A 12,866-nucleotide genomic window follows, 5' to 3' on the forward strand; every position below is an offset into this window, starting at 1 on the left:
GTCGTGGAAGGGCTGCGACCTGGATGGTCTTAGCTGTTGTCATGCAGGTGGCTGGAGAAACGTCTCCAGAAAACACAGCATACACCTGGGACAACACTCCCGGGCCCCCGGAGTGTTCACTGTGATGCAGGCCGTGAAAAGTATTCTGCCTGGTGGGTGCGACCCACTTCCTTCACCTACTGAGTGGACTGCCAGATCCCTGGTCCATTGGGGAAGGTGCCTGGGCACAGCACCAAGCTAGGGACACGGAGAGAATCAGGTGTTTCAGGAGTGAAGTGATAAGCCCCACACTGTCGGGGTCCAGACCCGTAGGCCGTGGGGTCTGCGCCCTGACCACACCAGAGCTGTTGAGTGTGTCCATGGGCCACAGACTCACATCTGGGATCAGGACGGTGGACTCTACATGGTGAAGGCCCCATTTTCACATCCTGAGAGTAGGCAGTCTGGATTTTTTAAAATGTTAATTCCTGGTAATCCTTAAACTTCTAAACATTACCACTGAGTTTCTAGACAGCCGTGAGTTTGAACGGCCTTCCCTGAGTCAGGTGCTGAGATGCCACTTCTCCAGGCTGAGACATTCCAGTTTTGTGGTGGAAAATCGGAAGAGAGTGTAAAATGCATTGGTTCAGGTAGAGACAGAAAATATCTCTGGCCTCAGCCATCAGGGATGGTGGATGGAAACACCTGCTCACCTGCACCGCGGGTGGAGGCGTCAGGCAGTGAATACGTTGACCCAACCTGTCCCTCTCTCCAGAATAACTTCAAATGTATTCTTGTGCCAGTTAAAGACCAAGACAGCACTTTGTGGGATTTTATCATTTATTTTGGAAAGACAGAGCAGGTCGTGAGATGGTGTTGGGGGAGAAGCATCTTGTGGTCTCACCCAAGCCTGCATCCAGGGGCAGGCGGCATACAACGTAACCTTTAGCTGACGGGGTGGAGGTGGGAGAGGCTCAGAGTGGAGCTGCCACTCACAGATGATGGGTCTGCACGTCGTGTTTCAAAAGCCACACTTTGTGCATGAGCAAGATGGGTAAATACAGGGGAGCGAGTTGCAGAAGCTGCTTCCCCTGCATGGTCGTTCACAGAGGTGCTGCTGTGGCGAAAAGAGCGGAGACGTGTACACAGTTCAGTTTGTGTGAAACATTTTCTGACTGACGGTGTGGCGAGGACATGATGGGGGGACAGTGGCTTTGGGTGTGGGGGTGTAGGTGTGTCCCCCATTCCTCTCGTGAGTGCACCCGGGAGGCCTGGCTGTGATGGTGAACAAACCTAGAAGGCCCACAGGCAGGGAGGAGGCCCATGCTCTGAGAGTGTCCATGCCAGGCGTGGCGTGGTGAGGTTGGTGCCGCCACAGAAGAGAACAGGACGAGGCTGGGAAGGAAGAAGTGCACTTGCACTGCGTGTCGCAGAGGGGCCGCCTCACACCGCGGGGCGGGAGTCAGAAGCAGGGGCTCGGGGAAGGCCTCCCCCAACTGCTTGTTGGGTTTTCTGCAGGAAGAGAGGGACGAGGCAGAGCGAATAGTTCGGGAGTGGCTACTTTGGAAAGTTCTTGCAGGCTTTGTGCTGTAGGGACGCTTTCTAGTTTACCTGGCTCTGCGCTGGTTTCAGGCAGGGCTTGGCCTGGGTGTGGACTTGGGTAAGAAGGTGGTTGGGTTGCACGGGAGCCCTTGGCTATCTAGGAATTTGTTAGCCCTGAGAGAGGAGTAGTCTCTACCTGGCCAGAAACTTTTTAAGATGGCAAAATTTCCTAAAATAAAACATGATTAATAAATAAAAATAATACGCAATTAATACAGCGTGTGTCCTCGGATTTCCTGGGAAACCCAGGAGCTGGAGCCTGAGGCCAGGGGGCGTCTGCTTCCATGGGCATGGAGTTGGGACCTCAGAGCCCCTGGGACTCCCTCAGAGACACCGCTTGCCCACCAAGTTAGGGAGCTGGGTGTGCAAAAAGCACAGGCCTGGTGGGGACAGGAGCTCCTTCCCAGGTGGTGAGTGGGGCGTGAGACTGGGGCTGTGGACGTGACCTTCCAGACTTGACGGCTGGGGTACTGCGCTGCGTGTTGTGACCTTGTGCTGTGTGTTGTGACCTTGCCTGTGCTGCAGGGAAGGGACTGCCTTGTGGCGCCTGACCGTTTTGGGTGCAGCCTGTACCAGGTGGGACCCAGGATCCAGGTGCTGCTGACTGCCACCCAGAACACAGCCACACCCTAGGCCATGCGTCCCTTTCTGCCACTACGAAGTGCTTGACCCTTCTCCGTTCTCCTTCCTGCTCAAAGCTGCCATTCCTGTTGCTGGTGACCCCTTTATAGGAGGCATATCCTGAGAAGTCCCTTCCTGGGCCTGGCCCTGGCCCCGGCCCCAGCCCTAGCCCTGATCAGAGCAGCTGCCTGCCTTGACTGGTTACTGAGTCTGTTGAGTGCGGTGTGAGAGTGGATGAGTTTTGAGCTGCCTCTGAATTCAGTGAATTGTGTGTCTTCTCTTTTGAAGCAGACGGTTGATGATGAAGCGCCGGCCGTGTAAATGAAGATCGGGTGAGGAGCAGGACGATGCCCAAGGGTGGGTGCCCTAAAGCACCACAGCAGGAAGAGCTTCCCCTCAGCAGCGACATGGTGGAGAAGCAGACTGGGAAAAAGGTAATGCTGCCCCCTCCCAGCCCTGCGTGCTCACCGCACCCCGATGGGGAAGAGGTGGGAATGGGGTGCTGCCCGCCCGTGGCCTGTTCTCCGCCCTCCAGCCCTTTCCTCGCACCTCTGTCTGCAGCCAGGAGTGGAGAGGGTGGTGAGGAGTGATCTTTCCAAAAGTGGCCTTGCTTGTTTTGTATTTGTTATTTGGGGACCAAAGTCAAGCGTTAAATAATAGCTTTAGGTACAGAAGTTGGCCTGCGCCTTAATGTGGCTGCACATTTCTACCCCCAGAAGTCCAGGATTTCTGTGCTGGCTCCTGTTAGGCCTGTCAGGCATTCAGATATCCTGACTGCAAGCAGTGCTGGGCCACTTTACTTCCAACTGTGGTTTATTCTAAATGTGAATAGGAAAATGGGATGTCAGTTGAAACCACTGCATTTTATTAATGTGCGGTTAACGCTCATTCCTGGGGTGCAGACTTCTTGCCTTGCAGTGTGGGGGGTGATGCAGTTTCGTGGGGTGCAGACTTCCTATCCTGCAGTATTGGCAGGTGCTGCTGGGTTCTGGGGTGTTAGGAAGTGCAGACTTCCTGTCCTGCAGTGTGAGGGGAGACGCCGAGTTCTGGGGTGTGCCCAGCGAATGTGAACTTGGACAGATCCAGGTTCAAGTTCAGGCTTTGCCATGTGTTATCTTTGTGACCATCAAGAAGTCAGATGTCTCCTGAGTCAGCTTCCTGTCTCTGCAGCAGGCACAGGAGTGTCTGGTGGAGTGAATGGTGAGGCAGGGCCGTGCTGTGCAGGATGTGTGTCAGCTCCTGCCATCCTGTCACTGTCATCCTTTGATCCTCATGCCTCCTTGCTCCTCCTAACTGCTTGGCCTGTGTGGCAGGCTGTTCATCTGTGACCTCTCTGACCCTCGGTGGTCCCTGGTCCCTCGGTGGTCCCTGGTGGGCAGGATCCCCTCACTGTGTTCCTGGTTGCCGGTTGCTCTGGGCCGCCTTCTGGTCCCCAAGTCACTACCTGTGAGGCCTCTTGCTGCTTCCTGTGCTGCTGTGCTGCAGCCTCTCTGGTCATGTCGTGGGTTTGGTGTGGTGTGAGCTTAGCAGGGGTTCCACATGCAAACATAACCAGCAAGACGACCTTCCTCTCAGCAGCAACATGATGGCGATTCAGTTCACTTCTTTTTGGTGAATCGTGAAGCATTTTGTGAATACGGACATGTGCAGGTGCTAAATGACAGCAGCTCTGAGACCCTTGATGTCTGGGCAGTGTCCGAGTGTCTGCTCCCACTTGCTATGTCCCAAGCTCCTCATGCCATGTGCAGGGCCGGGTGGGTACCATGGCTTGCAACCACCAGTGAAGGATGAGCTGAAGCCAGTGCTTGGTCAGCGCCACACTCCGAGCTCACACGCGGGGACGCACGTGTCTGTGAAGCCTATGTAGAGTCTGGGTTTGGCGGTTGGGATGGCCGTGTCCTGCTGAGCTCCTGAGGAGGTGAGTGGTCAGGGTGCTGATGTGTGGCCTTCAGCAGTGAGGCAGAAAGGCACAAGGGCAGGTCACGCTTCCTGGTGGTTCCTGCTCTTCTGTGGCTAAGCGCTTGGTGTTGGGATAGCTTCATGTTGCCGCCCTGGCCTCATCTTCCTCGTCTTGTGGGGTTGGGTCCTGGGACTCAGGATTCACGGGGAGCAGCCCAGCTCTGCAAGGGTGCAGGATACTTTGCATACAGCTCAGGCCTCGCCCCCATCCTCTTGAGCTCCTGCCACTGCCACCAAGCTTCGGCTTCAGCATGCTTCATGCCTCCACTGAGCGTCGGCTCCCAAAGAGGTCGTGTGTGGTGTGGTTTCACCCCGAGAGCGTGGAGGCTTGAGCCGTGTGTTTGGATCAACAACCTGTCATGTTCACATGGGTGATGCGGGTGGGGTCCCAGGACCTCAGAATGTCTGTGAAAGGGCTGCTTGGCTTCTGCACCTGGGTTATGCTCTAGGAACAAAGAGGTTTGGGTTGTGCCTTTGAGGGTCTGATGCTGAGTTCTGGAGCGGCTGTGTGAACAGACTGCTGAGTGAACCTGGCCTGCGCTTCATTGAGGATCCCAGCCTCCGTGCGCGCAGGGTTTAGGGTAAGGGTGGTAGTGGTGGCCTGGGTAGGATGCAGAAGGTATGTGGGGAAAGGAGATCCTGGCCTTGGTGTTGATGGCGAGGTGGCATCTGTCACTCCTGTTCTCTGTGCCTGGTCTGATGAAGATCCGTAAGCAGTGGAGGGAAGAGGGAGCTCTCCTGGCTCAGGTCTCAGATATGCTTATTGAGGAGGTAGTTCTCTGAGCCACTTGACACACCAGCAGGCTGGGCGTGGTGGAACCCTGTGTCAGTGGACTTGGAGGGAAGGCAGTCTCCAGGGTAGCGCGAGACGAGGAAGGCCAGGAGAGCCACAGAGAGCAGGTCGTGTTGGCACAGGAGGCAGGTGTCCTGATTTGCCGGCAGCACCAGCGCTGACGTGTGCGCTTAGCTGCTTTGAGTTGTTCTCTTGTTTAAGGAGAAGAGAGACGTGATGAACTGGCCTGATATTGTCGATGAGAACTTTGTTCACACATGTGCTGTGAGGGATGTGTGGATTTCACTCTGGGTTTTTCCAGTAAGGTAGCTGTGTTCTGGGTTCGGTTGTATGTGTGGGTTTTTGTTTGTTTTTGAGACAGGGTCTGGCTGTGTCACCCAGGGTGGAGTGCAGTGGTAGAGTCTCAGCTCACTACAACTTTTGCACCCCTCCATACCGCCCACCCTGCGCCACCGCCCCAGGTCAAGCAATCCTCCTCCTTCAGCCTCCCTTGTAACTGGGACCACTGGAGCACACCACCACACCGGCTAATTTTTGTATCTTTTGTAGAGATGAGATCTTACCATGTTGCCCAGGCTGGTCTCAAGCTTCTGAGCTCAAGTGATCCTTCAGCTTCTGCATCACAGGCATGAACTACCACACCCAGCCTGTCCTGTTTTGTTTGTTTGTTTTTCCAACTACTCACAGTAAAGCCAGGTATTTTCCTCATGGAAGCAGACAAATTTTAAACGCATTACAGGGAGTAGGGAGCTCTCAGGCCTAGTGGAGCTTTCTTAGCTTCAACAGTAGCTTGAAATAGAATGCCTGGGAAGACGCACTCCTGGTTGCACCTGCTATTAGAAGAGGCTGTATTCCTTAGGGAGGAAGTGATCCCAAAGTGCCAGAACTCAGGTGCACACGTCTGACCTGCCTTCTCCTGGTACAGGCTGAAATGGTTTCTGCTCAGTCTTCTACCATAAACTCCCTTTTCTCCAGATATAGTTTTATGTTATCAAAAACAATATATTTTTAGATTTTTCCAAAAGAATCGTGATCTCAGTGACATATACATGGAAGATGGAAATGGAGCCCACGACTCTGCAGTGCGTCCTGACGCTGTGCTGACCTGACGGCTTGTGCGTGTCCCTTTGGCTGCACCAGTGAGCACAGTGGCAGGCATGTCAGAGAAAGGGCCCCTTCTGCAGACGGTCTCTCATCATTGCCGACCACGGAATGCCAGAACCGCCGAGCTGCCTCAGGAAGAACCAGGAAGTGTCTGCATCGTTGAGTGTGTTCTGATCCAAAGGTGTGCAGGGCCACAGAGAACAGTGTCGTCCCCACTCCATGGGTCCCCTGTCGTCCCCACCTATGGCACAGTCACCCTGTCTCATTGTGCCCCATGCACGCCACTCAGAGCACAGACAGCCTCGCAGCCCCCTGAGCTCCACTTGGTGTTTCTCAAAGTGTGTCCTCCGACCAGCAGTCACCTGAGCGGCTGGAGCTTGTTAGGAACCCACATTCACAGCCCCACTGAGACCTGGCGAGCCGTGTGGAGGCCGAGAAGCTGGAGATGGCGCTCGTGGGCATGGAGGCTGAGCTGAGAACTAAGCACGTGAGGCCTCCAGCGAGTCTCAGCAGAAACCTCCCCAGTCTGTGACAGTTACAGACTCACATCTGGTCTGAGGCCCCTCCCCAAAGGTAGCTTTGTCAGTGCTGCAAGTGGGGAGCTGGGAGCTACGTCCTCCAAGATGAGTATTACAGAGTGACCTTAGCTGAGAAGCTGGGAGGCGCATGGCCGGGCCTCGGTGTGTCCCACCTCAGCTGTGGTTTCACGAGCCGGTCTGGGATGGGGTCTGTACTCAGGACAGAGCCCAGAACTCACCCTCATGGTTGGAGAGGAGCAGGAGGCCGTGTCTGATGGCAAGAGCACAGGAGGGCGAAGCTGGGCTCAGACAGCCCTGAGACCACTGTGGGCCACATGGGCTCCTGGAGAGGGGGGTTTCTGTCCCAAAGGACATAGAGCAGTATCACAGAGGAAGCCAGACTTGCCGGGCTCGCTGGACTTGGGTCCGCTTCTCTTCCCAGTCCTAGGGCTCAGAGCACAGGAGCCCGCCAGCTCCTACCATTTCTGCTTACCTGACAATTGGGCTTCCCCCACCACCCAGTTCACATGCCTGCATGCTGCCTCCGCCCCGCCCCGCCCCTGCGTGATTCCTCTCTGTAGAACACACTGTCCTCATCTCCTCCCACTGGAGGTTTAGCTCTGAAGCAGCGAATTTGCATTCTCTGAGAAGGCATCTCAGCTCTGCCACATGCCGTCTGCACTGAAGCTTACCTGATGCTTTGAACGCCGAGCTTCTCAGGTTCTCACATAGCGTTTAAGAAGTGGAAGTTCCTGGCCGGGCATGGTGGCTCACGCCTGTCATCCCAGCGTTTTGGGAGGCCGAGGCACGAGGATCACCCGAGGTCGGGAGTTCGAGACCAGCCTGGCCAACATGGCGAAACCCCATCTCCACTAAAAATACAAAAATTATCTGGGCATGGTGTTGCATGCCTGTAATCCCAGCTACTCAGGAGTCTGAGGCAGGAGACTTGCTTGAACCCGGGAGGTATGGGCTGCAGTGAGCTGAGATCGCATCACCGCACTCCAGCCTGGGTGACAGAGTGAGAATCTGTGTCGGGGAAGAAAAAAGAAGTGGAAGTCCTTCCTTGTGTTCCTGATTTTCATTATTAGAATAAAGCAAAAACTTCCCACTTTAAGAAAGAAAAAGCCAAGAAAATCCCCTTGGCTCTGCGTCCTTAGACAGTGTTGCATAGGGTGCTCTAAGCAGCCCCCATGTCTTCACTCTTGCCCAACTCCCAAGATAGAGGTCCATTCTATTTAATTTTTTCTTCTAGAACTCATGCTCTCTTTTAAAATCCTGTCTTTGGCAAATGAAGGTCACAGTTTTTCCTGTGTTCTATAAGTTTGATAGCTTTAGTTCTTAGATGTAGGTCTATGATCCATTTCTAGTTAATTTTTGTATGTGGTGTGAGGTAAGCATAGGGGTTCATGTTTTGTAATCTAGATAGGCAATTGTTGTGTCAGTACTATACTGATACCAAAGTCAGACAAAGGTACTACAGGATAAGAAAACTACAGACCAATGGCCCTCAAGAACACAAACATACAAATTTTTAAAAGAATTTTAGCAAATTGAGTTCATCAGTTTATAAAATAAAACGAATAATGTACTATGACCAACCAAGTAGGGTTGATTCCAAGAATTCAAGGTTGAACCTCCAATATCAATCAGTTCAAGTTGTTATAAGACTGAAAAAACCACGTGATCATACCAACTAATGCAACAAAAACATTTGACAAAAGTCAACACACATTCATTATTTAAAAAAAAATTCTGCAAACTAGGTATGGAGGGGAATTTCCTCAACCTGACACAGAGCATCTGTGAAAACCTGCAACTGACATCATATTTAACGTCAAAGACTGAATTCTTTCCACCTAAAATTGAGAACAGACAAAGAAACACTGGCCATCTCCACTGCAATCAGCATCATCCTGCAGGCTCCAGGCAGCACTAAAGTCCGACTGAAGAGGAAAGAGGAACACTGTCTTTATTCACAGACATCGATGGAGGAAAGCCCAAGACATCTGTACAAAAGCTACAAGAATCAGTGAGCATAGCATGGTGTTCCAGTGCAAACCCAGTATGCGGAAGTGTATTTCTAAATACTCATAAATAATACAGGGCTGAAATTGTAAAAATATGTTTGCAGTAGTATCAAAAATACGGATTATTTTGGGGTAAATTTGACCAAAGATGTGCTGCAAAACCTGTTCCCTGAAAGCTGCAAAATATTCCTGAGAAGTGAGAGAAATTCAGAAACACCTAAATGTAGAGTTATACAATATTCGTAGATCAGGAAACCCTTGAGATTGGATGCCATCTCTCTCCACATTGATGTATAGATTCAGTGTAATGCCAGCCAAAATCCCTGTGGGCTTTTTTGGGTAGAAATTCGTAAGACGATTCCAAAGTTAATAGGGAAATTGAAAAGACCTAGAATAATCAAAGCCACCTTGAGAAAGAACAGAATTGGATGACGCAGACAGTGTAGTTTCACTGCTTCCTCTAAAGCTACAGGCATGAGGTAGTGTGTTTCCTCTTGGTAGCAGGACAGACCCATGGGTGAGTGGAACAGAAGAGAGCTCACAGGCAGACCCCACACACAGGCAGATCCCACACACAGGCAGACCCCGCACCCCACACACAGGCAGACCCCACACACAGGCAGACCCCACACACAGGCAGACCCCGCACCCCACACACAGGCAGACCCCACACACAGACCCCTCACCCCACACCCACACACAGGCAGACCCCACACACAGACCCCTCACCCCACACACAGGCAGACCCCGCACCCCCACTCACAGGCAGACCCCGTACCCCCACACACAGGCAGACCCTGCACGCCACACACAGGCAGACCCTGCACACAGGCAGACCCCACACCCCCACACAGGCAGACCCCGCACACCACACACAGGCAGACTCCACACACCACACACAAGCAGACCCTGTACCCCTCACACAGGGAGACCCCACACATAGGCAGACCCTGCACCCCACACACAGGCAGACCCCGCACACAGGCAGACCCCCTCACCCCACACACAGACCCCACACACAGGCAGACCACACACACAGGCAGACCCCACACCCCACACACAGGCAGACCCCGCACATAGGCAGTTCGGATACCAAGGCAGCTGAGCTGAGAATGGAACTGGAAGGACTGGATCGCACCTCTGTGCTGCAGTCAGTGGACAACACGACTCTCATTCTTACCAGAACGACTGAGCTCCAGGGGGAGGGTGTCAACTGGACATGGCTATTTTTCAGTTACCACAACTTTCTCTTTCCTCTGTGTGTGCTTCCCATGAGTGGAAGTTGTGGTGTGATAGGGAATCTACATATGACATGTGCAGAGCCTACCTCGTGTCTTGAGGAGAAGAAGCCAGGTGGCCGGCAGGCTGCTCGGGCCCGGCAGGGTCTTTGTGCCATGGCTGTCACTATCTGGTGGTCCTTGGGGCATAGTGGGGCTTTACAGGAGATGCCTGATTGATGAGGATTGGATTTAATGTTCGAGATATTTGCATTTAGGAAATGAGAACATTCTGTAGCACGTGCACGTGATTCCTGCTGACAGTCCTCTTGTGCTGATGAGGAAAGCTCAGAGGGGCCGAAACAGGGCCCGTCCCACCCTAGCTGCCCAGCAGGCTCTGAGCCCAGGTTGATGGGAGCTACCTTCCTGGTGGCTGTGCCGCACTCCCCGTTGTAGGCAGCTCGGGGCGAGCCTCGTGTCACACAGGCGCCTTGCCCGTGTGTGCTTTTCCTTGCGCAGCTCGTTGAGGTGTAAGGAGCTAGGAGGTGAAAAAGAAATTTGTCAGCTTTTAAAGTGAACTATAGATAGACATTATAGCTGGTATTTCATCTGTAAAACCAGGGATGATCACCACCCAGATGAGAATACACAACATTCAGAGTCCTAGGGGCCCTCGGTAACGTTCCCCATTCCAAAAGTCTGCCCTGACTTCTGACTCCACTGGTAGATTTTGGCTGTTGAGATCGCCGTGGGAGACATCGGTTGCTCCACAGTGTCTGACTTGCAGGATTTTGCTCCTGTTGGCATTCTCTCCCTTCGTGGCTGTGGCCATGCCCAGCATTTGTGGGCTCTTCTGTCAATGAGCCAGTGTGCCCCGAGAACCACCAGGGAATCCACATCCCTGCCAGGGCTCAGTGTGTGGGCCTGATGTCTGTGTGGTCGGGCGCGTGGTGGCGTCACGTGGTGTGGTATGTGTTCTCTTGTCTTCTGGTGGTGAACATGTCCTCCTGTGCTGTCTTCTAGAAGCTTCCATGTGTGAAGAAAGGGATTGAGCCCAGTCTGATTCCAGAGGAGGGCTGATCTTTGGGGTACAGATGTTCCCACTTTGGTTGCCGGATGCATCGGCCACTGTATGCATGGGGCTCCTCCACGAGGCTGCGCGCACCCCCGGTGTTTACGGCGCGCACCACGTGTTTACTGCGCGCACCCCATTTTCATGGCGCACGGCGCGCACCACGTGTTTACTGCGCGCACCCCATTTTCATGGCGCTCACCCTCGGTGTTGATGCCACGCACTCCCGTTTTCATGGTGTGCACCCTTTGTTCACGGCGCGCACCCCGTGTTTATGGCGCACACCCCCCGCGTTCACAGCGTGCACCCCCTGCCGTATTCCATTTGTATTCTAGAATTGTTCATCTGCCTTTGGACGGGCAGTTTAGTTGTGTCATTTTTTGTATTACGAACAAAACTGCCTTGAACATCCTTGTGCTTGTTTGTGAACACGCCATGGGAAACGCACCTGCAGCTCTCCCTCAAAGCCTCCCTCAAAGCGTCTGCAGAGCCTGTCTTCTCCCAACTGTCCTGGTGGGGGTGCTGGTGTGCATCTCCTCGTGGCTGTCATTTGCATTTTCCTGATGAGAAACACCTTTTCAGGTGTTCCTTGTCTTATTTGGATATTTTCTTTGGTGAAGTGCCTGTCGGGTGGTGCCTGTAGGCAGTCTTGCCTTGACCATGGCCCTGGGGACAGCGTTCCTTCCGTCTAGGCTCCCTGGAGGCCTTCATCAGTTTGGGGCTTTCCTCCCACATCACAAACAGTGTGGAATTTTATCACAGGCCTTTTCTGTAGCTGCTGAAATGAGCACATGGTTTTCTTTTCTTTACTTTCTTAATGTGGTGAAATACATTGCTTTTTAAATTTCTTGTATTCTCAAATCTATTCTTATTCCTATCATTTGTGTTATCTTTTTTTATATATCATGTCTGTGTTCATAAGGTATGTTGGTTTATCATTTTTTTTTCATAGAATGCCTTCATCAGGTTCTGAAATTCGGGTGATGGTGGCCCCTCTTCACATGTTCGGTAGAACCTGACCCTCATCAGGTTCTGAGATGAGGGTGATAGTGGCCCCTCTTCAGATGTTTGGTGGAACCCACCCCCTGGGCCAGGAGTGTTCTTGGAGGAAGGAGTTTAAGATTGGAGCTTCTTGCTGGTGTGTGCCATTCTTTCCTGGCGTTCCCCAGCCCCAAGGAAGATGGCTCTCATTCCAGGTGGGGACTGCACTCCGAGGGGGCCATAGAAAAGCTCAGTGGAGCTGCAGCCAGGCGGCGGGGGAGCTGCATCTGGGCACCCAGGCCGAGGGTCGGGAGGACCTGCACTGCTGGGGTGGGTGTTACGTTCCTGAGGCCCGGGAGGGACCTGCACTGCTGGGGTGGGTGTTACGTTCCTGAGGCCCTGTGTCCCCAGAGACCCGTCTGGCACCCTCCTGTCCCCGTGTCTCACTGGAGAGGTGGGCTCCGGTGTGCTTGGCAGCTTCTCTTTGACTCCAGTTGCACTCTGAGCTTGCAGCATGTTCTGGAAAGCTCTCTCATGGTCACTCAGGGATGTCTCGGATTAACTGCCAGGTTTGGTGGATGCAGGTTTGGTGGATGCACATTAGGTGGATGCCGAGTGACTGAGCTGGAAGGTGTATCAGGGTCCCAGGAGGCAGGACTGTGGCTGGGGATGCCTGGGATTCTCCCAGGAACAGTTGGGCATCTCAGCCCTGGAGCAGCTGAGGCTTCCGGTGCTCTGAAGGCACTGCTGACCACTGCATGATATTTGCCTGCAGCTTACCTAGGGAAAGTTCCAGAAAGAAGGCTTACTGATGGGGAAAGGCACTGTGTGTGTCGCACCATCCCCCTCCCCACGTCCCGAGCACTGTGTGTGTCGCACTGTCCCCCTCCCCACGTCCCGAACGCTGTGTGTGTAGCACCGTCTCCCTCCTGGGAGGTAGCGCGTGTCTGTGGAGTGGGAGGTAGCGCGTGTCTGTGGAGTGGGAGGTAG

General features: G+C 53.4%; 1 protein-coding gene across 2 annotated transcripts in view; it reads left to right on the forward strand.

The window, feature by feature from the left end:
• ANKRD11 (ankyrin repeat domain containing 11) overlaps window positions 1-12,866 on the forward strand; it is a 191,943-nt gene that overhangs the window by 141,282 nt on the left and 37,795 nt on the right. The window contains exon 3 of one of the 2 annotated variants that reach the window (XM_032156167.2): window positions 2,491-2,636. The gene's annotated coding sequence lies outside the window, so the exon portion shown is untranslated. The remainder of the gene's footprint in view (window positions 1-2,490; window positions 2,637-12,866) is intronic. The other variant, XM_032156168.2, reaches the window with a different exon arrangement.

The sequence above is a fragment of the Hylobates moloch genome, unplaced genomic scaffold (genome assembly GCF_009828535.3).
Source record: "Hylobates moloch isolate HMO894 unplaced genomic scaffold, HMol_V3 SCAFFOLD_6, whole genome shotgun sequence".
In the NCBI taxonomy this organism is placed as follows: Eukaryota; Metazoa; Chordata; class Mammalia; order Primates; family Hylobatidae; genus Hylobates; species Hylobates moloch.